The sequence below is a fragment of the Rousettus aegyptiacus genome, unplaced genomic scaffold, assembly GCF_014176215.1.
Source record: "Rousettus aegyptiacus isolate mRouAeg1 unplaced genomic scaffold, mRouAeg1.p scaffold_m13_p_14, whole genome shotgun sequence".
NCBI classification, from domain to species: domain Eukaryota; kingdom Metazoa; phylum Chordata; class Mammalia; order Chiroptera; family Pteropodidae; genus Rousettus; species Rousettus aegyptiacus.
Genome location: NW_023416289.1, coordinates 10,107,471 through 10,135,071, shown reverse-complemented (window position 1 = coordinate 10,135,071; position 27,601 = coordinate 10,107,471). Strand labels below are relative to the sequence as shown.

The window sequence follows — 27,601 nt, the reverse complement described above, 5'->3', positions numbered from 1 at the left end:
GTGAGTAACTCTGAACACTCAAAGATTTTCAGAGGAAAGCTCTTAAAAGAAACATACATCTGTTCATTAAAAAGAATTCCATGATTATTGTTTCAAAAGGGAGTCTTTGCCACTTAGAAATTCATCCTTTAATATTAATGGACAAAATAATAATAATTATAATATAATAATAATTAACAAAATAAAATTAAGTACCTATAGGTGGAAGGAACAGGCGGAGGGGATGAGGTCAAAGCTAAACTCCTTAGAGTATACCTTTTCTGTAGATTTGACTTTGGAACAGTGTGTTTTGCATGATGATAAAGCAAAATTAACTCAAAAATGGAAATCATCCTTGAAAAAACAAGAAACACGTGAATGTAATTATGTATCAAGTTGGAGACACACGGAGAAAATCATTTCAAATGACTTTAAACACAGTAATTCAACATTACATATCTAGTGAAATGCCTAAGGAAAAAAGAACTGAAAAATAGATCTTTAACTGTTTTTGGTACAACTATCATTAGAAATACTATTGGCATTATTCAAAACTATTTCACACACACATATATAGTAAAATAAAGCAAATCAGTAAGAATGTTATTAAAAACCAAAATTTTCAGCATCAGAGAGAAGAGAGACAAATATAAAATTAGAGACTTCAGGTAAAAATTCTGTGATTTAAAAATCCAACTGGAAATAGTTTAAATTTATGATATATGTATTCTTCTCTTTTAAAATACACACATGCACACCTACATACGCACATCATTTGTATTTCCTACGTCTGTAAACTCCAAGAGCCTAGAACAGCGACCAACTCCACAGCAATGAGAGGCCCACGACTCGGTTCTGAGTCCGCAAAACATTCCCCACTAAAAGCAGGAGATTTCAGCAAAATGCAGGGCGTGGAACTTGTTTAGATCCTGACTTGAGCAGAACAACTTTAAAGAAACATTTATGAAATAATCAGAAAATTTGAAGGCTGATTTGATATTTGATGAAATTAAGGAATTATAGTAATTGCGTTTTGGCTATGTTTTTAAAGAGAGACCTTATCTTTTAAAAATATGTATGTATATTTACAGATGACAACTCATGGATTTGCTTCAAAATATTCCAGTAGGAATGGAGGGAAAGCGTATGGAGGTAGAGAAGATAAAAGATCGGACATGTATTAATCATTCGTTACATGGGTGTTCATTGTACTATTCTCTGCACTACTGCATGTGTTTGAAAATTTCCCATCAAAATATATTTTTAATATGTAATATATATTGTTAATATAAAATATATTTTCTAAGTAGAAAGAAAAGGAGAAGGAGGAGGAGGAGAAGAAAGAAGGGGACCTTCTATAGATGTCAAAAATTGGAGAAATCTTAGATTGTTCTTAAAGATAGAAGTCCAGGCGCTTCCAAGGAGAACACCCATTTCCCTCTGCCCCAAAGGTTGCAGTGCCTACAGGGCAGAGAAACACGTGATGGGGGGGCGGAGTTTGACCTAGGCAGTGATTTGGAAATCATGGCAGTGAATCGGATAATCCACTTAGAGGCAGCTGGCTGAGCTGGCCTGGTGGATGGGCAGCCATGAGCCTGGCACCAGCAGAGAGAGCTGGGGAATGGGACCAGCTAAGGGCCCTGATCCCTCTATGCTGTGGCCATGGTTTTTAAAAGGAACGAATCCTAGTTTTTAAGGTGGTATGGTCCTATTCAGACTGTATCACTGGGCAAGTCCCAACTTGAGTCAGGCTCTGGGGGGTACTTGTCTGATTCCAGGTTTAAAGCGTTTTATGAAAACTACTGTTCCTTTTTCAGGTCATGAAAACGACAATCTTAACAACATGTTATAAAATAATGTATTATAAAAAAATAATGTATGAAAGGAGCCAGATATAATAGAACACAGCATATTATTTCATTCGTATAAAATTTGAAAGGAGCAGAATTAAACCGTTGTTTAGAAATACATGATTAGGTGATGATTTGGGAAAAACAAAACAGTGAGAAGAATGGTTATGATCAGAAAGGACACCGGCAGGGCTTTCGGGGTCCCCTTGTGGGTGGTAGCTACATAGGTGTTTATTCTCTAATTTACTAAGTTGCAAATTTGTTTCATGCCTATCTTTCTAAATGTGTTATGTTTTCCCATACAAATATAAAACAATACGCTTTGCCTGTAGAAAATTAGAAAAATGGGAAAAAGTACAAAATAGAAAGAAAAGTCGTCTGTGATCGCTCTACCTATCCAGATGCTAGGCCCTTGAACAGACTTTTAAACAGTTCAAGCTAGTGTGAGTCCTTCCCATCATCTAAAAGCTAAAAAAAAAAAAAAAAATTGCGTATTTAAACACATAAGAGACTTTTTCTCAGAGGCGGGTGGTCCAGGCCTGGTAATGGAGGCTCCATGGTGTCATCAGGCCAACTCCCATATCTCTGCTTTGTGACCTTTAGTGCAGAGCCATCCAGAAGTCACCTCATGGTCTAACACAGCTGCCAATGTACCAGCCATTAGATATCCAGGCCATAGAGGGGAAAAAAAAATGTGGAGGTAAGGGGAATGCCTTCCTTTTCGAAGAGTCTTTCTGAAAGTCCCATATGATACTTCCGTTTATATTTTGTTGGCCAGAACTTAGTCACTTGGCCATGCCTAGATTTGAGGGGGTCCGGGAAATATTGTTGCACAAATATGTTTGGAATCCTGTTACAAAGGAAGAAGGCGAGAATGGTCGTTGGAATAAGCATCACGCAGTCCCAGCCTCAGCTCGAAGCCTCTGCTGGCGGTGACTGTTGTCTGCGTGGCTCTCACTTACGGGGGGCGCTGGCACAGAACAGGCATTGCTGGGTGTGACAGTGGGCTGAGGTGGGGAGCATCAATGTCACAACCACATAGAAAGCACCCCGGGGTCCTGGAGAGTCTTCTGTCCTGTGCTATCGTGGTTTCCTTGGGCCCCCACATCTTCGTATTCTGGTGTGTCCTTTTGACCCCGTTTTGAAGGGAACTCTCCCAAACTCCCAAAGTTAGAGTGTAATAGAGTGATTTCCAGAAACATTTAGTTTTTCTTTTTCTTTTTCTTTTCTATTACGCTGTGTGTTTCCACATAGCGCTCTGTTTCATTCTTACCAAATCCCTGCTGAGTACTAACAGGACGATCATGCCATTTGCCATGGAAATTCTGAGCACTTTTACATGCATCATCTTATTGCATCCTCACAATGGCCCGGGTGGCCAGGACTGCTGGAGCTCATTTTACAGATGAAGAAGTAGAGTCTTAGGGAGGTGAACTGACTTGCCTGAGGTCACAGAGTACTTACTTAGTGGGGATTTGAACCCATCCTGTTTGATTCTGAAGGCCTTACCCCTTAATCACAAGGCTAGAGGGACTCTTATTCCTATTCGATAGCTGAGAAAAAGAAGCTTTAAGAGTCAAAGTGATCCGTAAAAGGTTATAAACCAAGCGGGTGGTGATGTCAATAGGACCCAGACTCCCAGGCCCCTCACCACTGGGCTGCATGGCTTTGTTGCCCAGGACCTCAAAAGCAGTGCCCATGCCATGCTGACGGATGTGGCCCAGATTATCCCTGCCCCTCCACACTTCCCAACCTAGAGGCATCCAGGCTTAATCAGGGCCAGAGGAGGATTTGTGAGGTGTCTAAGAGAGGCTGCACACCTAGCGGGAGGGAGCAAGAAGCATCTTTTGATTTGTGAGCTGAGCCCTTTTGATCTAAAAATCAATAGGAGTAAATTGGTCGGAGCCACGGAAGCTTTTCCCCGCCATGCCCTGTGTGCAGTTGCTCTTGAACTTGCCGCCATTCCCCGGTGTTGTGACTCCCTCCAGGACAGCCCCTGCAGTGCTCCTGAGGAAAAGCAGGCGGCAGATGGAGTTAGCATTCTGCCAGCACCAAACAGGCAGTGTGTTTGCTGGTTCCGGCCCATGGAGTGACTTCAACATCTCTTCCCCACTGTTTGGCAGGGCAGCTGCCCCGGAGTCTTAGCTGTAGGAAGGCCTGGATTCACGAGATCTTTATAGAATATGCCAATTGGATCCTAGCAAAGCTTCCTGGAGACCCCGTGGGGAGCACCATGGGGCTATTTCAAGACTCCCCAGCCTCATTCAAAGGGTAAGCACTGTGGCCAGTCAGGCATTTGGGAGGCATGGGCTGCTGGGCTGAAATGAAGGCCTTGTGGAGCTTGTCATCTGCACTGTTAATAACTAGGAGGCTTTACTGACCACCTGAATAGTTTCAGGAGCACTCAGGATCAGCAAATCTAAAGCTGGAAGGAAATGCTATGGTCATCTTGTTCACTCCTGGTTCTCCAGGCTGAACCATGGCAAATGAGACCTATAGGGAATTATTCTAATTGTAAATAATTCAACAGAGGGCCCTATATTTTTCTTTAGTGCCTGGCACATCCTAGGCACTCAATGCAAAAACAATGAATGAATGAATATATGAACAAATTGCCTCCATAACTAATGACTTTCATGCTAGAAAGTGCTGCAGGGAACTCTGAGAACTCACATTTAATCACTAGCTGTCCGGGAGTCAAGACAAGTGTGAAGTCAAGCAACTAGCACCTAGGTGTTCCCAGAGCTCTCCTCACTGAGCATTGGCCTGTTTCTCCATCCCTTATCCCATCACAGGAAGATTTCCTGGACTCTGAGAGGTATAGCATGACAGTCAAGACTGTAAGCTTCAGCATCCGACAGATCTGGGTTCAAATCCAACCTCTGTTACCTGTTAGCTCTGTGGCTTCAGGCAAATTACTTTATCTCATTGAGACTCATTTTTCTACTCAGCAGAATGGGACAGTAGTTGTACCTAACTCTTGACTATTTACAGAAGTGCCTGAGACAATGCCAGAGAGAGAAAGCAACTTTGTCAAGGTCAATCAGCTAGTAAATGGCAGATCCAGGATTCTAATCCCGGTTTTCTGAACACCAAATTCTGTGGTCTTAGCCCACGTATGTTTTTTTTTTTTTTTTTTAAATCTTTGGGGGAATTCTCTCTTCTTTCTTCTTTCTTTGAGTCTTTCCTCATTAGGAGAAATAGTCTTTAGCATGATGGATATAGTGTAGGCTGATAACCCTTTCTGTGGTTGGACTATGGAGCCACCATATGTCTGAACCACATTAACAAGGCAGTTGTCTCTGATGATTTTGAACTGTTCCACATGTCCCTCTTCTCCAATGAGGGAAACAAGATCTTTTCATCCGTCTATCCATCCATCCATCCATCCATCCATCCATCCATCCATCCATCCATCCCAGAAGAATATTGAGCACTTGGTATGTTAGGTGTAGGAATGCAATAGAAAATAAAATGGACACAGTTGAATGCCTGCCCTCATGAAATTTACCATCTCCTTCTTGAGCACCTATGGATAGAGGACGCCAATTCTACGATAGGAAATGACAGTGACATGTTACTGTCCTCTGGTCTCAAACAGGTAGCATAAGGAAGGCAAAAGGGTTGAGCATAGTGTAATAGGAATAAGTGTGGAGCCCGGTTAATTAGAAAGTACATGGCCCACTGAAAGGGGGCAGCCACTTCTCACTTCCAGCTGGATGTGGCCCTGAGGTCCAGTGTTGTGTGTTGTCAGAAGAAGGTGGAAATTAATATTTTTATGTGAGAGCTCCCAATTTTAAGATCTGGGCAATTGTTCTAATAAATCCTCCCCTGCCTGTTCCCACCCCACATTCTCTGTTCTCCACCTATGGCTCTGATCCAATCTATGTGCTGTTGGTTTAAAATTTTCGCTTTATAGAAATCCAGTGGATTAGATAAGAGTGGCAGTCCTCATTTAGTAGATATTATTTTTATCCTTGCTACGCTTCAATCTTTTTAAAAATTCAAGATTGGAACTTTAGTCCTGCAACTATCACCCATTAAGAAAAATTTCTCAGAAATGTGCCTTCTGGCTAGTAAGATTACTGAAGCATACCTAGAGAGTACATGAATAAACATGTGTTTAGCTATGTGGGTGTTACTTTCATTTTTTTTTAAAGCTTCCTTGTTTAAGAAAAATGTCAGAAAGAAATGTATTACAGGAAAACTCTTTGGATTTTTGAAGCCCGCTTTGATACGAACGGTCAGCGGAGAGGGACAGGGGAACACAATTCAGAAACTTAGAACTGGGACGCAGACAGTCTTTCATGTCTAGGTCACTGCATTGAGTCCAGCCCGAGGCAAAGCTGTCGAAACCGTACACATCAGCAGCTGTCCAGTGGGCCGTGTGCAAGAGACTCAGGGTATCATTTGCTCTCATGTTTGGGTTTTCTGTACCACTCTGGGCTGCGCTTCGCTGCTACCCTTCATAGCAGATATGTGACTACCGCCAGCATCATCATCCCCCGTTCAGTGGATGTAGAGACTAAGGGAGAGGGAGGATGGTTAGAGAACCCAAGAAGAAGGCAAGAGTCAAGTCCTGATCTTGAATGTGGGTGCTTCGCTTACCACGCATAACAGCGTTTTCCTGAGCATCAGGTGTTCTCACGTTGCCAGGATGATTCTTAACACATCTTCGTGTCACTCGTGCTCTTATTTACACACTTTGAAAACAATTGGCCCACAATTTTGCTTAGACGATTTATCTTGTAAGGAAGATTTATCTCACTGTTATTAATCCAAAACTGTTATTACCTGCTATGAATAGAGGTAACGATAAAGTGTAATAAGTTACGTAACCATTACAGTTTTATTAATGTTTATCTGTGTGTTGATTACACTTATCTCACATGCCATTAGTGGAATGCATTAGGTCTAGATCCTTCCACGGAGAAAGAAGAGTATGCCTCCCTCTGGACTATATGTAGGCAACAGATCAGGGTCACCATTCTCCTGTATCTTTTTCTGGGAAGCTGTTCCTTCATTAATTCATCCATTGAGTTGACATTCATTAGCTCCCTGCTCTGAGCCAGACAGAGGCTCCCACCCCTGTGATCCCTCATAAGTGATATATTTCTGTGGGTCACGAATATAAAGTGTTTTGCTCTGGGTTTTTCTCATGCTTCATCGGCTGCAAGCTGGGCTGATCTGCAGCCGGTACGCACCAGAAGAGTCAGACCAGTTGTTTATGGCTGACGCCTGCTTGGATTGCTCTGTACATCTGGTTTGGATGGGTTGGTTGTTAAATATTTTGAATATCATTCTTAGTGGTGAGCAACAGAAACTGATTCAAATTAATTTAAGCAAAGGGAAATTTATTGGAAGGAACCGAGACCTCACAGAATTTTTTGGAGGCTGATGAACCAGGCTGGGGATTGGGGAGGACTAAGGCCAATTGGGAGGGCAATGGTGCAGGAGACTCCAGCATGCTTAGGACCTTATACTGGTCAGGAATGGACCCCCCAAGGGGCAGTCTCTTTGGCTCTCTGATCATAAGTAAAACCCAGAGAGGAAGTGTCTGATTGCTGCAGGCTTTGGTCAACTGGATACAGCTTGAGTGGCAAAAGGCAAGGTCTGGATAAAAAAGAAGAGGAAAGTTCTTAAAAGGAAATAGAAATGCTTTTGGGGAAGAAAAGTGGATGCTGGTGGTCAAAGGCAACATGAATTCAAACATATTACCTTTTTGGATCTGGGGGAAAAAACATAGATTCCTTGCAAATTAGTGGAGTAATTGTGGAATGGGAAGAAAACGAGTTTTGCCATAACCAATAAAGTTGGAAAATAATGATAATATTTACCCGCTAGCCATTTATGAGAAAGAGGTGTCTTTTTCTCTCTCAGTGATTTTGTATCTCCTTATTTACATGATGGTACTAACTAAACTTGTGAATTAATGGGAAGGATCATTGTAGCTGGAGAGAAAGGTTCTCATTTTGCTGCTATGTTCGACTCTGAGCTTAACAAACAAAAAGAGATGTGGAATTTAATGAACAGGATATTTTACTTTAAGCCTCAGCTCTTTTACTGAGTGATGAGTGAGAAGACATCTTTGTCAAGATGCTTTCTAGGAAACTTTTCTGTGGTCTGAGACCACGACAAACTCTCTAGTATCTCTCCTGGGTTGATGGTTACCCAGAATGGTATTCCAAGGCAGATGAATTTTAAAGGCCTCCCTAATTCATAAGCATGCCTACTGATGCACATGAAGCAGTAGTCTCCAGTTTATCAGCCTTGTGGTAGAATAGTTTAGTTGATTGTTCAGTATTGAGTACATCAAACCCCAGATGTTGGACTGAATTTTGACTCAATATTTTTTATATTTGGAGTGCTGGCTCAAGTTTCCCAGAGGTGTAGCATGCTGGCTCATTGGGGATGCTTTAGTCATTATGGCTAGAATGGGAGAAATGGCGTGTGTGACTTTAATCAAAGGGAGATACCAAGGGTCAGTAAAGCCAGAAATAGTTTGAGAATGGATTTTTCTAGAGAAAAGTGATTTAATGAATCAGTGGTTTTCCAACTTTCGGCACAAACACATCCACGTATATATACATACGCATATACACACACACACACACACACACACACATACACACACATACACATGCACATGCACAAAATCTCAGACACACACAAACACACGCATGGTTCATGAAACAATATTTACCCTATGTGTAAATACATTATGCAATTTTTATTCCATTCTTTTCTTTTTAAAATGCTGATTACAACCCTCTAGTGTTCATCCTGCATAGACCCACAGTTTAAAAAACACTGATATAGATGCTCCAAGTTAAAAGCCAGCACCTTCTGCCTTATTTTTTGTCGGTAGAGTTGTCCACAGTGCTGATTTCTGCCCACTAAATTGACTTGATATATAAAACTTCTTGAGTTAGCCACCTGAAGATGCACTTTTATGCTCACTTTCTCCTCTTTCCTACTCTTAAAAATATTCTCTGGTTACAGGGCTGGATGTCTCGAGGCAGAATTGCGTGCAACTAAAACAGCCTTTTCTAGCAGTCAGCCACTGTCCTGAACACTTTGCATATATTATCTCTTTTAATCCTTGTAATAACCCCATTTGTAAGAGGTGGACAACATTTACATCTCCATTTTCAGGTAAATAAGCGTATTCTCAAGGAGATTTTGTAACTTACTCAAGGTCATGCATTTATGTAGAGGTGAAGTTGAGATTTAAATCCAGACCTTTCTGACTTCAAATATTTTAAATAAAATTTCTCCTTAAGGTCTGTTAAGTGTAAGAGCTGAGTAATTTAGACCAATTCCACAGCATAGTATTTACTCTTTCACAGAAGGTCCAAATCACAGCATTCACCCCGGATCCCAGAACTGTGGTGGATTGTCACTATACACAACTGCACAGAACGCTCAGTGAGGGCGTTTGGCCAACACTGACAACTAAGTCTTGCTGGAGGCCAAAACCACGTTCCTCTCTGAACCTCAAGCATCCTGCCATCTGGAGAAATGCTTCTCTTATGTTCTGAGGGATTTCTAAACACAGCAGGTCCTCCTACAGCAGGACATATCTTCCACATGCCTGTGTGCTAGCTCTGAGCAAGCATATAGAATACAGCCAAAGCCAAAGAGAGCACAGCCAACTCAAGAGAGCAGTGAGAGTGCACACATGTTCCAAGAGCACCTCTATTTGCAATCCGTATAAATAAATACACTCTCTAGCTCAAACCAGAGTTTAATATATCTATGTAGATGGCTGATATTAGGGTATTAGACCAGTGCAAGCTTCCCCAAGGTCACCTGGGCATTGCCATATTTTGCAATCCAGACATCTGACATGAATCGGATGGCTTCCTTCTTTTTTCGTAATAACGTGTTTACTTCTTCTCATTCTCTGTCTGACATTTATGGAGTACCTGGTCAGATGAGCAAAGAAAAATAAGACACGGCTGATCTGCTATTGAGGCGGATGCAATCTCCTCCTTTTCACAGCTGCCTGTTACGCGGCTTCGTGCATCGCCGGAGGCTTCTCTTGTCTTTCTGTTCTTTTTCTCCTTTTGCAAACTCGTCCTTACTTTCCCCAGAGATGAGTGCAAATTAATGTGTGCATTGGAGACCAGCACCCAGTGACGTTAGGACTTTAAGGAAGCCAGTTTTTACCTCGTGTAGAAATGACAGGCTCAGCTCCCCATCGTTTCTCAAGTGCTAATCAAACATGCTAATTAGAACCCCATAAACAAGCAATGACTCAGAAGAGGGTGGCTTCAAAGAGGTTAAGTGTGGAAAGCTATTCTGAACTCTATTTACACTGTGGGTTAATACTTCTTACCCTTTGTTCTTCATCAATAAGTATTGTTCTGCTCTCAGCCTGCATTCATGTACCTACTAAACAGGATTCCAGAGAATATTTTGCCATCTTCTTTATCAAAGTTGATCAGTAGCACTTATATAATTTTGGTGTTTGATTAATTGATACTCTGTAAGAGTAGGTATCGACATCTCTTTCGATCTCCTTTTGACTGCACATGGTAAGTGCTGAATATTTGTTTGTTAAATTAATTAATTAGAGGTTGAATAAAGCCCAGGTCCATCTAGACAGGGGTTTCATTGTTCCTAGGTGGCATAAGAGAGAAGATTCTCAAGAGAAAATACTTGTAAAATGACAACTCTGAGAGTCAGCAAACCTTTCTGGATTAGAGGCAAAGGTGACATCAGCCAGTGTCAACCACCATCTTTTCTGAAAGTGCCCTTTCGCTTGTTTTGAGATGTGATTATGGGGATATAGGCAATAAGAAAGTTAAACTTAAGAGGGAGTCATGAAGTATTATAATGAGAGAAGTTTTGGGGGACATTTGAACAAAATGTGTCTTTTTGAGTTATGTGGAAGATGATAAAGCCTTTTCCCCATGCTTGGGCAGACATCAATTATCAACGACATCTTCTAGAATTCCACAATCTAGACAGACCTCTCTCTTTTGTATACTGGCTCAGATGCCCAAGGTTCTTAGAATTTTAGAGCTGGAAAGAACTTTTAATATTATGGGATCCAAATGACCTTGTTTCATAAATGAGCCTTGGTCTAATTGAATTCCTTAATTTATTCATTAATTCAACCTCTATATCTTTAAGATTTACTAGATGCCAGACGCTGAGCTTGTGTTACTACAGGGCCACAGTAGTAAACAAAACAGAAAAAGCCCTCTTTGCTCTCATGTAGTTTTTACATTTTGATGGACCGGCATAGTGGGAAAAAGGAAAAGTGGATCAGGGGTAGGGGATCCTGAAGTAGATCTAATAAGCAGCCTTGAGGCAGAAAGTCCTCATAGGTTCCTTGATGTACCTACCACCTGTGTGGTCTGGTGGTCTCTGAAACCCAAGTTCATCGTTTCCACAGGCTTTCAGTGTCTCTGTGCTTACACATTATGGTCAGCAGGGGGCAGTGTAGCCAATCAATTACATGTGAGTGAGGGGCTGCCTGCTTTTCACACAAGGGTCTAGGAAAGTTTATGTGGCCTAAAACTGTGCCTGTCTAGGCAGGTTCTGGGTAGAGAATCCCACCTTTTCTCTAGGACCCTATTCTTCCCTCTTTCCTCTTATCTCCTGTTCTATTCTGCTTCCTTGCATCCTCTGCTCTGCCTCATATCCCCAGGTCTCATCTTTTATTTTTGTAAAGCATGCTCACACCCATTGCCTCCTTAGGTCCTCCCAAATATGCTATGAGAGAGACAGGGTCAGGTTGTCCCCAACCCCTGTTCTTTCCTCCAATATACTTATGGGACTTGAAAGCCAATAGCAGAGGCTTTTCTAGTTTATCATTCTGGGGAAGGCTATTATCCCACGAGGGCATCACACACACACTATGGAATTAGAGGAAAAGCTGCCAAAGCAATAAACTGAGAAGGTGCTTGTTCAGGTGCGGGACTGTGGGGTAGTCTGGGTTTCATGAGGCCCTCCACTGGACAGTTGAAAAGTCAAAGGGCTGAACCCTTTGAATACACACCTGGGATGTCCATAGAGATGTAGATTGATCTCTGTAGTTTTTAAGGTATAGCTCGATCTCTGCAGTTTTTAAGAAAAGAAGCCACTAGAGTCCCTGGCTCAGGGCCCAGTTTGTTGGACTGTTAGTGAAAGATAAGACTCCATTCATACGTGCAGAAGCATTGAACCATGAGCAAGTTTCATTTCCTTAAGTTTCAGTTTCCTCTCATACTAAAGGAGATTATAATAGAGCAGTTGTGACAGTCCACACATACTCTGCAGTCAACCAATATTACTACTGGTATGCAAATAGATTTACTGTTTTCATAGTTACTCATTGCAGAAGATTGATTACATCGATGGCCCCAATAAACGACTCCCTGTACCTGCACCTTTTGCAAGGAGGATCTCTAGTCCCTGCCCTCTCTGATTCCAGGATGGCCTTGTTTCTTGCTTTGGCCAATAGAATGTAGCATTAGCTGGTTTCAAGCCTGGTCTTTCAGGAGCCTTATCCTCTTCTGCAATCTCTCACTTGCTTTTGAAACCATCCACTGCAATATGAAAAAGACCAGGCCAGCCTACTGGGAGGATATGAACCACACAGACCTCAGGTACATGAGTAAGTCAGGTGAAGACCAGAAAATCTGCTCAGCTCACCCATATTAACTCATGAGTAATGACAAGAACTTATTGTTTAATGTTGCATAGTTTTGGGAGAGTTTAGTACATAGCAATAGGTAACTGATACACTACTTGAAGTTTTACATAGACTAATTTTAGGAAGGGGGTAATGCTAGATGAGACCATTTGGAAGGTTAGTAACTATATCACTGAATACCTAAGGCAGCATGGTAGTTTCAGAATCTCAAGTTCAGGGATAGTCCTGGTAGTTCAGAGTAAATACTGGGATAAAACAGACCTGATTCCAGATCTTTGCTCTATTACCTTCTAAATGTGAACCTTTGTCAATTTTCTGAACCTCTCTATGACTTAATTTCCTCTTCTGTAAAATGGGGATAATAATATTCGGAGGGTTATTGTGAGGATAAAACGGGATAATGTATGTAGCATGTTTAGTAAGATGCATGGCACATAGTGAATGCTCAACAAATGCTAGGCATTCTTATGATGATAAATTTAATCTCCAAGGTACATACAGCTATGAGGTTGCTGCAGGCCCAATTGCTAACCCAGGATAGGGTTTTGCAATGAATTCATCTAAAGCTTTGAAAAAAGAAGAATTACAATTATATATATTTTTCTCTTCTTTCTTTAATGATAAAAGTAATATATACTGAATACTCTAATCCAAAATCTCTTCTAGTGCAAAATTCCTGATTCAAAGAAAATTTATACTATGAGTTATGACTTATAATTATGAATATCGAACTCTACTTCAGTGCGTTGAGGTAAAACCGTATTTTTTTTAGGCAGGAAATATGCGCACGATGCTCAATTGTGAGACAGGGGCATAAATCTCTCTTTGTAACAACTTACCTCATATTTCATTGACAAAGGCAGCAGAATGAATATCTAAGGTGGAAAAAAATAGCTCTTGAGCAAGATTTTAATTCAACAGGAGATCTCGCAAAGAAACCAGGTTTAGGTTTAATGTTCAGGATGAAACTTCCTTTAGCAAGCAATCTCCCCTGGCTTTCAGTTGGCACTCACTGACATTTATTCCTAACGGAGAAGGAAAATCATGGGGGAAACAGGGAGTCAGAGCGTAACTTCTTTCCGGACTAGAGAGGAATTCTATGTGGACATCTTGGTCCTGAACAGAATTAGGCTGCATGAATTTGTTGACTCTTGGTCGATTTATTTGTTTGTTTGTTTGTTATTATTTATGCCTACAGCACCTGGTCTTCCCAGGTGGTCTCCCATCCAAGTACTAACCAGGCCCAACCCTGCTTAGTTTCCAAGATCAGACACCGGGCTTGTTCAGGGTGGCATGGCCGTAGACCATAGACTGTGGCTCCACTTGGGTGTGAACCCAGGACTTTCTGCGTGTAAAGCGGATGTGCTAACCGCTACACTATGGAGCCATGTCTGACTCTCAGTTGATTTAATTTAAAATATAACTTTAAGAATCTTGACCCTTTCCCTAAACACTGGCTCTTGGCTTTTTTTTTTTTCTCTTGTTTTGTTTTGGTCTGGTCATATCACTGGAGTGTCTGAAATTCCTACCTATCCGTGGATACCCGTGACACCGCACATATTGTGAAGGGGTTCAGCCCGAAGCACATCAAGGAGCTCCATCATCCTGTGTTAGAGGAAGTGGATAGTTCCCCATTACCCAGTGGGGGATCTTTTCAGTCCTTTCTCCTACAGATCAGATGGAGGCTTTTCATCCCCATAGGTCATTTGTGTGTTTTCTTCTGCGGACCACAGTGAACGCACGTGGCGTTATCGCAGAAACTCATCTGTGACTTATCTGGCAGAGATACTGACTCCCCAGTGGGCTATAGAGGAAATCCGTGATCACACTGACGTTTCTGTGTTAGGCTGCCGCCATGACTCCCACTCGGTGATCTTGAAGTTCCTGGGTCAGACCCCCCCACCCAGCCTCATGCCCTGAGGGCAGCAGCGTGGTCAAGGTGAGAGAGCGTGTGCTTCACTCTGAGGTGGCAAACGCTGGTGGGCACCCAGTGTCCAGCCGTGGGGCTGCACCAGATGTTTCTGGTGAGTTCTCTCCAGATCCATTGGTGTTTGGGCCTTATTGGTTGTTAAATATTATCACTATCACCCCAAGTTGCATAGTTGTAAGTGACAGAGACCCAGAGTTTTTATTGTACCTCTTCAAATCCAGGGGAGGAAGCATAGTCTCTCTCTCTCTCTTTCACTTTCTCTCTCTCTCTCATAGGAACTATGCACACCATGCTCTCTCTCCCTCTCTCTTTCCTCATATCTGGCTTTCCCTATTTATCTTTCAGCATAGCAGAGATGGCTGCCCCATAGTTTTTCTGATTAATATCTTTGATTTCAAGCCCCTAGCAGAAACCAGTGAAGGTCTCTGGATTGCTATTCAGAATTTCCCAGGGGAGAGAATCTAATTGGCCAGGTTTGGGGCAGGTATCATCTCCAGGCAGATGTGGTTAGGAGCTCACAGTCATTTAACCTGCCCCTCTGAGTAATGCAGATGGGGGCAGTTACCTGAGAAGGGCATCGTGGCTGGCAGCTTCTTATATGGCTCCTAGTGATCACTCTTGCTGGTATCCATTCCTCTATCTGATCCCCTTGAGTGTGGGCTGGATCTACTGACCCTCCCTTCTAATGAATAGACTATGCCAAAATAAGGTTGCAAAAGACTGGGACTTCCATCTTGCCCAAACTCTTTCTTTCTGGTTCTTTTTTATTCGCTCTCATAAAACAAGCTGCCATGCTGTGCCTCATGGAGAGGTCCGTGTGTCTAGGGAAGGAGGGCAGTGTCTGATCACGTGCCAGCAAGGAACTGAACCCCACCAATGACCACAGGAGTGGGCTTGGAAGTACATTCTTTCCCAGCCAAGACTCGAGATGACTGTGGCCCTGGCTGCCACCTACACTGTAGCCTTGGGAGTGACCCAGAGCCAGAGGCAGCCAGCTATGCAGAGATTCCTGACCCACAGAAACTGTGAGATAACAGATTTTTTAAACTACTAAGTGGTTTGCAGCCCACCATTCCGGAAGTCCCAACCCTAAGCTACTGAATTTGGGGGGTAGTTCATCATGCAGTGATAGATAAGTAATATAGGCGCCTTGTAACTGGAGAGGCTCTGAAGTCGGAGAACCTGTGTCTTGTCATAACTTCAGGCTGTGTGATTTTGTGCAAGTTATTGAACCAATTCGAGTTGCATCATCTTCTGCAAAATAGAGATACTGGTAATAATACGGTTGTCGTGAGGTCTAAATGAGTAATCCAGTGCCAGCACTTAGTTTAGCTATATTAACATTAATTAATTAATATTAGGGATATCAAGTTTAGCTAGTGCTCAGCTTTTATAGCTCTGCTAACCCTATACACTGCATTATTTGTGCCTGTTTCTTTTTCAAAGAAGTCTGGAGAATCCTATGCTCCTTATAGGAATGATATAGAGATGAACATAAAATATCCACAAATTTCTCTGAAGCAAATGCCTATTCAACTATTAAACACAGACAACTATTTCCATTTTATTCACTTTGGTTTTACAGTAAAGAACAATTTTATATCATGGAGAAGTCAAATAAAAACAGAATTTGGATTCTCAGATTCAGAATATCAAAAAATATGCGTTAGTGGAACAGAATTTGTTTTTTTGCAGTTCCCTTCACACACAGGCATCCAACGACCTTCTGCAGCCAATTATTTTGTGCGTGGAAATGCCAGGGCGCGATGCAGGTGGCAATCCATCACAGAGACGCAGCCCAAAGATGAAGAGCACGGGGATAATCATTGGCGCTTAAAAGGCTTCTGCCTTCTAACGCCAAAGCCCGTGGTGTCAAAGATTTGATGGGATTTGCTCATTAGTCGCAAGCTTGAATGTTCAGTTACCCTGGTTTCCGTTCTCCTTGGGGATGCTGTTTTTCTCCCACTAGGAGCCGTGGACCCTGTGTGATGGTGGGAGATGTCAGGTTTGCATATCTTCTACCTAGCCCACCTCCATCCTTTCACCGCTCCATCCCAAAGCCGTTGCCCAGGACCACATTGCCTACCTGTCTCCTTCCGCCATTCTGAGGCCTTATCACGGCATCAGGGCTGAGCCCGCCCCCCCGCCCCGCCCCCCCCCCCCCCCCCCCCCCCCCCCAGTCTCCAAATTCATTCACACTGCTCAGCTTCCTCCCTGAGCCTGGCTGCTGAGGAAGGGACAGCTTCCCGGACTTCCCTTACGTGTGCTGTTCTAATGTCAAGCACAACAAAAGCCCTTTCTGTGCGAAGGGGGACGCTACTCCTTGCTGAGAAAATAACAGGCAGCGGAAAGAGTACGTGGGAAGTGTGGTCCCTAGGATACCCTTCGCAAGAAATGCCAGGCACTCTGAAGAGGGCCTGCCACTGCCGTGAGCCTGGGGTGTGTTAGGGTCTCCTGAGGTCACCGCATTTCATCTTCCCCGCCCCCACCTGACCCCTGTCGCTAAGGATGGTAGGGTGAAATTGCCAGTCTGTTCATAATTCAAAAAACTGTTTGTTTGTTTGTTTTTTGCTTCCAGAATCACCATCCCCCATCACACAATGTAATAAAACAGTGAAAATAATTACCAGCAACAGCCAAACAAGGAAAGAGGTTTATCCTCATGTTATAAACTGAAAAATGTCCAACAAGAAGAAAAACGAAAGATTTTGGTGTGACTTAGGGTGGCTCCTCCCTCACTCTTTTCTCCTAGAAGTGAGACATGGGAGGGAAGTGAGTTGGACCTTGAGACTTCTCACCAGTGCCCCTGATTTGGGTAGAAGCAGCTAAGTTGGGAGTAGGGAGCTTAGAGAAAAGTCAAGGAAGTCTCTCCCAACAGCAGGTGTTCCCACTTAGGATCTCACTGTGGCAGCTGAGCCAGGAAAAGCTCTCAGGTATCACGGGTCTGCCAGGACTCTATGCTGAGCCAGGGGACCGATTTGAAGCCTAAGGTTATCTGTCCCCCCAACTCCACCCCCCACCCCCCACAATCGGAGGAGGAGGAACTCCAACTCTGACATTAACAAAATCTTAGAAGAAAAGGTAAGCCTAGTCCTATACCAAAGGCTGCAGGAAGTTTGCCAAGCTCTTTCCAAGCTCCTGCCCTCGGGCTGTTGGAAAGTGGGTGGAATGCAAGCCCCCCCCCCCCCCGGCCTCAAAACGTCATAGGTAAGGTTCCTCCGTGAGAATTCATTTTCTTTCTATCAAAGTAAAAAAGAACTAGGTAGAGCTGCAAAGAGAGCAAAGAAAAAAGGTGGTAGCTGACTGAGTTGGTGGGGTTAAGATGTTTTTTAAACATGGAACTGGATGAGTGAATAATAGAAAGGAGAAATAAATTATAATTCTATTAGGCAATTGGCCAGCTGGCTCTAGCCTCAGTAGTGAGCTCTGGGTTGGAGAAGTAAATCTGAGAATCATCAACGTATTTAAGATTGCCTGGGGGGTTAGATGAGGTATTTTAGGGGAGCATGTAGACTCAGATGAGTAGAGGGCTTAATAGAGAACTCTGATGACACCAATATTTAATAAATAGGTAGAGGTATTGGAGCCTACAAAGAAATCTAAGAAAGAATGACTATAGGAGATCTCACAAAAGTCACAGAAGGAAAGTGTTTCAAGAAGGAAGATCACAGGGTTGAATAGTGCTAGAAAATCACTAAAGATAGGGCAAAGATTCAGAGAAAGATAAATACCATATGATTTCACTTATATATAGAATCTAAGGAACAAAAAGAACAAACTAATCAAATACTGACAAATATAGAGAATAATTTGGTGATGGACAGAGGGGCTGGGGCTTAGGGAGCTGGGAGAATGGGGTGAAGGGTTAAAGAAGTACAAATTAGTAGTTGATAAATGGTCACAGGGATGGGGAGCACAGCATGGGGAATGCAGTTAGCATTAATATATTGGCTCGGTGGAAAACCAGAGGAGTGAAGGAGCAATTAAGGGGATCATTTTATAAACCATATAAATGTCTAGCCAATGTTCTGTTTACTTGAAACTAATAAAAAAAAAAGATAGGGCAAAGAATTCTGGGTTGGATATAGCAACAAAGGAAGTCATTTGAGGTGTCCAATGAGAGTTTCAAGGATGTAATGGAGGAGAAGCATATTTTTAATGTGTTGAAGAATTACTGGGAGATGATGACGTGAAAACTGTGATCCCATAACTCCTTTAAGAACTATGGCTGAGAAAGAGGTGAGGGAGAGATAGGGCAATGGTTGGAGGAAGACGCAGGTGTGATAGACTTTTTTTCAACATGGTAGAGACATGTATTTCTAAATATTGATGGAAAGTTACCAGAATGAAGGGGGTGAGCAGAGAGAGGCTCGAAGTTCCCAGATATATAGAAAGACATATAGACAGAGACATACAGAATGAGAGGGGTGTGGGAGGGCAGAGATAGAGTGGGGGGGAGAGGGAGAGGGCTAGGGGGAGGGAATGAAAATGAGAGAGGGAGGGAGGGAGGGAGGAATGGACGGACAGACGGACAGACAGACAGACTGAGACAGAGATACAAGAGAGAGAAATGATTGATGGTGTCAAGTTTTCTGAAGGTAGAAAGACCTAGGACACAGAGAAGAGAAGAAGGGATGTGTCTTATATATGTATTCCATCATGACAGAAGAATAGGAGAGTGGATATTGATACAGATAAGTTAGGGATGCATCAGTGGCAGAATTCTGAAGGAGTTCTCTTCTGATAGCTTCTATTTCCTTGGCGAAGGAGGCGAGGTCATCTTCTAACCATGAGTGAGAGGACCATAGGGTAGGAAGAGTGGAAGGGGTTTGGTATAGTCCCGGAGAAAGAGAAAGACTAGTCATTTGGAAACTTAGAAAGGGAGTGGAGGAATGAAAGGGAGTTCTTTATTTAATTTTCGGTCCATTGTTCCCAAGAAATAGATCTCTTTTCTTTTAAAAATGTTAAGAGTGTTCAAAATGAGTGATCAAGGAGGATGTGGATAAGTGGAGCTTGAATTCCTCTATGTCCCTTAAGAGCCATGTCAGAAAGTTCTTCTTATTCCTGTTGGTCTCAGCTTTGAAAGTGGTTTTTTTTGTGAGCCTTCCTTAACTCCTTGGCTTGGAATTATGAGAGGATTATCGACCTAAGCACAACAAGAACTGTGAAAACATTGGAATCAGGATCCTGGTATTTGGGTTGAGGCAGAAAAGATGTTCAGTGAAGAAACTAGATATGGAGGGGGTGTCTATTTACCATCTTCTACAGTAAGGTCTACAAGTTAAGGCCCTTAGGCCAACTCCAGTCCACTGCTGGGTTTTGTAAAAGTTTTATTGCAATACAGTCATGTCTATGGTTACTTTGCAGCTACACCACCAGAGTTGAGCAGTTGTGACAGAGACTTGATGCCCCACAAAGCCGAAAATATTTACTATTCGACACTTTTACAGTAAATGTTTGCCAGTTTTGTTCTAGAGGGAAAATGGAAAGGTTTCAGAGGAAGGATAACCTTGAAAAGAATCCCAACTTGCGAGTGTTTTCTTTTCTGCAGAATAAGGACACCATTCATTAAATCATTCTTTCATTTAACAAACATTTATTGATTGCTTACTGTGTGCCAGAAGCTGGGAGTGCAGAGATCAATAAGATCCAGTCCGATCCTTTCAAAGACCACAGCAGAGATAGATGGGTAAACAAATAGTTGGAATACTTAGAGATAAATGCTATGTGTGTGCTATGGGGAGGAAGGGGAGGGGTCTCGCCTGGCCCAGATGGGGCTGAGAAGGCTTCACAGAAAAACAGAAGAGGGACCACCCGCCAACATGTAGGGTTGCCATAGATGAGAACAAAACCAGTTAGGATTGTTACAGCATGAGTAAAGATCAAGGAGAATCAGGAGGGGAGGATTCTTGGAAATGATAGAAGGGGTAAGTGAAGGGAGATGGAGAATGAGCGGTGAGAGAGGCAGAGGAAAATCACGAAGGAATCAGGGATATCAATGGCGCACATAAGGCACCATTTCACTACCCTGACCTTGACACACCTCCCAAGCTGGCCATTGCCTTCCCTGTGGAGCCCAGCTATGGTTTCAACAGAGCCTTCAGGGCAGCCACCATCAATCATTTAGAATTTGCCCTTAGATAAAACCTATTGGTGATCTTAAGGTATATACAAACAATCCTAAGGTCTATAAAAATAATTTGTTAACTATGAAGCACCCCAGAAATGTAATGTGCTATTGCTACTAATCATTAATAAAAGAAAATGAAATAAAAACCTAATAATATGGTAATATGTGTAATTCAACCCAGATACCAGAATTTGAAATCTCTTTTGGTAATATAAACATAGCACAGGACATAACGTATTTCTAATAGATTCATTATACTGTTTTCAAATGGAATCTGAGAAGCATACTCATTCCTGAAGATCATGCATGTGATTTAACTGAACAAATGGAGTTTGAAGATATCGAAGAATGAGACAAAAAGTCCTCCTTTATATGTTTAAAATTATAAGAAAATATTTCAAACATTTAGAATATCCTCAGAAAATAGAATAATAAGATAACACCTATGTATCCATTACCTAGATCTTAAAAGTGCTAATATTTTACCATTGCTTCAGAGCACAATAAAAAGAATAAAAACATTACGGATACAGTTGATGTCCCTTTTGTGCCTCTTACCCATCCTCCTTATCCTCCCAGAGGTTACCACTCTCTGGCGTTTAGTATCTATCTTTCTCATTCCTGCTCTTACATTTTTACCACATTTGTATCAATAAACATTAAGCAGAATTGTTTCATGTGTTGTTAAACATTACATAAATGGTAAGGCAATGTTAAACTGTGCTGCAACTTGCCTTTATCATTCCCCATTATGTTTTTGAAATGCATCCATGTTGGTCCATGTGTCCATTCATTTTGCAGCTGGTCTTCTTTCTGCTTTTTGGAACCTGCCCAAATTGTGGAAGGCAAAAAGCAGATAGATCTGACAGCTTCTTAGGGTGCAGGTATGAAATAATTTGGTCTCAATTGTATTCTCTTTTTACCCTTTCTTCTCCTTACTCTCCCTCCCTCTTTTCCTCTCCTGCTCTATTAAGGATTTTGAATATAAAAAGAAACAGCAAAAGGAGGCTGTCTCTGAAATTCATTTAGCACCCTGCCTTCCAGAAAAGAACAGACATTTTCCCATTTTTCAGGAGCAGTTAACATTTATCAGATACTGGCTGAATGCAAGAACCTGGACTAATCACTTTACAATCACTTTGTAATGCTCACTGCACCCTTGGAAGTCTTCCTGGCTAAGGTCACATAGCTAGTAGGTGGAGATTTTAACCCAGGTGCCCAGAAGCCAGAGCTGATGTACTTCATTATTCCAAAGGCGAACCCATATTGATCTCAAGGAGGGGCAGTGTTAGGTGAGCTATTAATAGGAAGAATCCCTAGAGCTAATGTTTTAACAACTTTTGGCATTGATATGACTACTAAAATAAGTATCATAATGACTGCTACTAACTATAATAAAGCACTTACTTAAAAATTCACAAGATTGAGTGTTACTTTAGCTTTTTTCACCTGAACTTCAGCCACCTATTGATTTTTAATTCCCTCCTGGATATTTCCACTTAACTATTTCACTATTTTCCCTAACTCTATAAGAACCGAATTTAATCATTTCCTTCCTTCTTGACCATTTTCTGTTGCAGCAGATTCTGGTACCTCGGTCTTGCGTCCATGATCCTCCATACTCTGATTCTTCTCTACCTGCTATGGACTGAATTGTGTCCCCCAAAATTCATATGTTGAAACCCTCCCTTCCAATGTGATGGTATTTGGAGACAGGGCTTTTGGGAGATAATTAGGTTTTTATGAGGTCACAAGGGTGGGGTCCTCATGAAGGGATTAGGGCCCTAGTAAGAAGAGACCAGAGGGCTTGCTTTCCTTCTCTCTGCCTTGTGAGAACACAGTGAGAAGGTATCCAGCTGCCAGCCAGGAAGAGCTCTCACCAGGAACCAAATCTACCAGCACCTTGATCTTGGACTTCCCACAGGCTCCAGAACAGTGAGAAAGAAGTTTTTGTCATTTGTCACCCAGTCTGCAATAGTTCAATAGAGCAGCCTGAACTAAGACACTGCCTACATAGCATTTCAATCTTATTAACTTCCTGTCCCTTTTCTTTGGTTACCCTTTTTCTTGTCTGTTTTTTTTTTTTTTTCCCCACTTATGTTATTTTCCGAGCTAGGCTGCTACTCCTGCCTACATCCTCCCCCCCGCCCCCGGCCAAAAAACAGTAGCCTTTTAAGACAAAAACTAAAGTTCCTTTTCCCCATCTTTTTCATACTAATTTGCCCTTCTTTAGATTCCTACAACACTGAATCTGTATTATACAATAGAGCGCTTAGTTGCATAATCTTTTTTGTTTTTAAGCATCTTTTTAAACATCTCGCATCTGCAATGAAATGATTAATGTTTCAAGGGTGGTCCATATCTTGTATTACATTCCGCATGCCAGTGTTTCTCAACCTTTTAAAAAAAGCTCCTGAGCCAATCTCACAGGAATATTTATTCTCTTTTAAACCCTTAAATTAAAAAAAAAAAAAAAGTCATTTTGGTCATTTTTACATGGGAGAAAATAAAGAAGTGATTTAAAGTAAAAAATGTATTTTAGGTCTGCGTATTATTAATGCTTATGTTATCAGTCTTGTTTTAAAGTTCATTTTAAATGTAATCTTTCATAATATTCATAACACATAAAAACACATTTTGACTTTGCCCCATTTAGGAAGTGATTCACTCTGTTTAGTTAACTTTAAATTAACTATGTAAGAAAAAAAACATGAATTGCTGGGAAATGAATTTTAAGAAAGAAATTTCTTACGGAGTTTTAGTCCCGAACGTGTATTAAAATGCAGTATAAAGTTTAACTGTGTGTTACAGGACCAAAAATAGACAAAAACTGTGTTCATGACCTGATTTTTTGAATTCTTATATTTATGCTTAAAAATCAAATGATGTGCGTCAATAACTTTTATTTTCTAAATGACAATGAAAGAAGAGATTTCAGGCTGCTGTTTTCAAGTACTTTCCCACAAATACCACAATGTAGATGCTCTGCTCAATAGCTGACTAGACAGATTGGTTAATTTTTTTTTTTTTACTATATTTTCTCTTTTTAAGATTGAGTTTTGACAACTTAAGGTGTTGTGCGAGAATTTTTATCAGAATGCAATTTAAAGATCTTGTGAAGATCCTCATGAGGGAAATTGAAAGAGTTATTATAAAATCTGTAACCTTTGTGGACTTCTAGAATTTCACCATCAGTGTTGTCTTATTTCCTGCCTTTAAACCATGGTGATTTCCATGTGGCAAGAAGAGAGTAAGTGGAATATTATGGGACAAAGAATAAGAACAATTTAAGATTGTATAATGGTCAAAACCAAGTGCGATGGTGTTCACTAAATGACATAAATAAATCAAACGAGCCATAAGAACACGTGCCTAGTCTCTCCCGAGTCCATTTCTCTTCACCTAAATCTCACTCAGAGGCTCTTCGTTAGTGGGAAGTACTAGATTCTCATTGTATATATGTTTGTATTTATGTTTTAATGAAAAGGTATTCCATTCCTGCCTTTTAGAATGTGCATCTCTATTTCCCCCAATATTTTATTATGAAAAAAAATTACAACAGAGAAAAGCTGAATCACATAGCAAACAGCCACATATTCATCACCAAGATTCTACAGTTGTGAACATTTCATTTTACTCATTTATCATTGGTTCATCTCTCTATTTATCCATCAATGCACTTTATGTGTGATGCATTTCAAAGTAAGGTGCAAATGTCAGTCAGTACAATTCTCCCCCACCCTCTTCAACATGCATATGGTTAACTAGCATTCATTATTTGTTTATGGTTTTTTTCCTTTTTTGTTATATAAAATTTATTTTTAGTGAAATTCTCAAATCTTAATTATAACATTTGATGAGTTTGGGGGGTACATATACCTCTTCACCTACATCCTCTGTGAAAATATTTAACATCTCCATCTCCCAGGAAAACTCCCTCTGGGGTTTTATGATTTGTCACCTCACAGAATCTGAGGATGTAATTAGAGACACAGCAAGTTGATTGGTGATAAATGACCACAGAAGCAGTTTAGTTTCTGTTTGCTTAGACAGAGAAATATAATCAGAGCAAAGGCTGGGGAGCGAGTTGTTTTAATTTATGTATGCTACTTCTCAGTGTCATGCCAGCGGAGTGTAAAGAACACTCACGAACTGGAAAGAATAATTAATTTTAACTCTTTTCCACTCAGATACTATGTATGTTCGTGAAAATATATGTTTAAAAGTTGGTACTAAATACATTCACATAACTGTGCATTTTTATCCAAATTCGCAAATATATTAGTGCAAGGTTGGTTATTTTCTTTCAACTTTTTAAAGTTTCAGGTATTAATTTTTTTCATTCATAACATTTCATCTTTTCCAAAAGCTTTGCAATAACTTTACCCTCCTGTATTTAGGACAAAATGAATGAAATAGATCTTTTTTTCTTTTCTAAAAAGGTTCTGGCCTACTGTAAGTATTTCTGACATGAATGTGGACTATAAAATTGTTTTTAAATTACTGGAGCCAATTTCTAGGAAATCTTTGTGGAACCAAGTGCCCTTGGAGTCAGTCTGACATATGTCCAAACCTTGACTCTGCTACTTACATGACCCTCAGCAAATTGCTTAATCATTTTGATCCTTGATTTTTCTGTGTATAAAATGAGGACAATATATAAATTTATCTCATGGAGTTGTTGAGAGGATTAAATGAAAATTAAAAAAAAGACAGTCTTCAGTGCTTAGCACATCTTATGTATTCAAGTACGTTAGTTAATTGTGATTGTTTTAGTAAAGACTGGCTCACTATAAGCATTGTTGTTTAGAATATTCCTGATTATATTTTTAAACCTTAGGAAACACAGTGATTGTGTTTAAGAGATCACATATCCTTCATCTAACATTTAGTCCTACAAAAGAATATCTACAGATTTTAATTTTTAATTAACATTCATTAAGAATCAGATGCAAAAAGTACTCGATTCCCACTAATAACTGAAATGAAAAATTCACAACACCAAAAATTGGTGAGGACACGAAGCAACCAGAATTCTTATGTATTGTGGATAGGGATATACACTGGGCACACACTTTGGAAAACAGGAGTTTTCTTAAAGAGTTACACATACATCTACTCAGTGTTTCTCAAAACGGCAATAATGTTGAGGTTGATAAACCCTGATCCACTTCATGACCCAGCCATCCCACGCCTAGATATTAACCCAAGAGTAAAGAAAACATATGCTCACAAATATATACTAGGATGTTCATAGCAGATTTATTCATAATAGCCCAAACTGGAAACAGAACTCAGATGTCCATCAACAGGAGAACAGATAATTAAATTGTGGTCTATCCATACAATGGCATACTACTTAGCAATACAAAGGAACAAACTACAGGTACGTAAAACAGCAGGGATGAATATTGGGTTCAGCAGGGTTCAGAACATACTATCCCAAATTATGGTGCCTTGGCATATTAGAGTTTTTAAGCTAACGGAATTGGAGAAATGGCAGGTGCAGCACTCTCTGACCTTGCCCTGAGGCAGATCATAAGACCCTCATGTGAGGTGTGCCCTCAACTATACCTGGGAGAAAAGAAAAATTTTTTTTTTTTTTTTTTTTTTTTTTTTAAAGCCTATAGAACCTAGTATTCCTACATGATCTCCCAAGTAAGTACTAACCAGGTCCGATCCTGCTTAGTTCTGAGATCAGATGAGATCTGGCATGTTCAGGGTGGCATGGCTATAGGACAATCTTATCTCTGAAGATGGAAGGACTCTAAGAAGAATCTGAATGAACATGTCTTGTCAATTTTCCCCAGGTTTATTCCTCTCTTAGCTCACACCCATTTGTCATATTTTCCCACTATTCATCAAACCTAGTATAAAAATACTCAGATTTAATGGCTTCTTCAGGTATTTGTTTCCTTCTTAAAGGCTCCCATGTCACATAATACATATTAGTAAATTTATATGCTTTTCTCTTGTTAATAGAGTCCCAGCTAAGAACCCGGAAGGGTAGAAGGAAAAAGAGCTTTCCTCCTCAACAATAAAGAAGTATTTACAAAAATTATAAACAGTAATGATTGAATATATATGAAATTCTAGAATAGATGAAACTAAACTCTGGTGATAGAAAAAACAGATCAGTAGTTGCTTCTTGTGGATGGGAGATTGATTGAGAAGGGGCTTGAGGGACCTTTCTGAAATATTTAAAAGGCATTTGGCAAAACTGGTTGAACTGTACACTTAAGACCTGAGCATTCGACAGTATGTAAATTATACCTTAACGGAACTGGGGGGAAAAAAGGCAGCTTACTCGTGAGTTTGGAAGATCTGGGAAGCTCTTTTTCTTCTAATTAACTTCCTGTTGATTGACCCTCCTACTCTCCAACATTAATATTTTCAGTCTTTTTCATTTTTGCCAGTCTAATATGTAATTGTATCTTATTATGAGATTAGTTTACATTTCCCCAGGCTAATGAACTTGAGCATCTTTTCATATTTTATTGGCCTTTGGATATCATCTTTAAGTGTTTTAGTCTTTTGCTCATTTTTTCACTGGGAACATTTATATTTCTTGTAGGAAGTTTTTGTTTGTTTGTTTGTTTTACTTGTAGGAGCTCTGGATATAAGTCCTTTGTCAAGTTATATATTCAAGTTCTTTGTTATACAAAATAACTTCTACTCTATTGATTGCCTTTCACTCTCAATGATGTTTTACGATGAATACGTGTTCTTAATTTTAACATAGTTATATGTTAAAAAATATATATATCTCCTTTATGATTTGTGCTTTTTCTGTCCTTTTATAAATTTTTTGCCTACTTCGAGATCACAAAAATGTTATCTTATGTTTTCTGCTAAAAGTTATTGTCTAACCTTTAAAATATAGATTGGCAATCCAAATGAAATGTATTTTGGCTTATGATGTGAGTCCAAATAAAGTTATTTCCATATGGATTTTCAAGTGACTTACCATTTTTTGAAACATCTTTTTCTCCATTGATGCACATCCTGGAAGACTTGTTAAAAATATATTTCTCTCTTTCTCTCTCTCTCTCTCTCTCTCTCTC

The 27,601-nt window shown here is 40.6% G+C and overlaps 1 pseudogene; it reads right to left on the bottom strand.

Annotated features, from left to right (window-relative positions):
* Positions 1 to 13,666: 13,666 nt before the first annotated feature.
* On the bottom strand, positions 13,667 to 13,782 carry LOC118611651 (annotated as a pseudogene).
* Between the last annotated feature and the right edge of the window lie 13,819 nt (positions 13,783 to 27,601).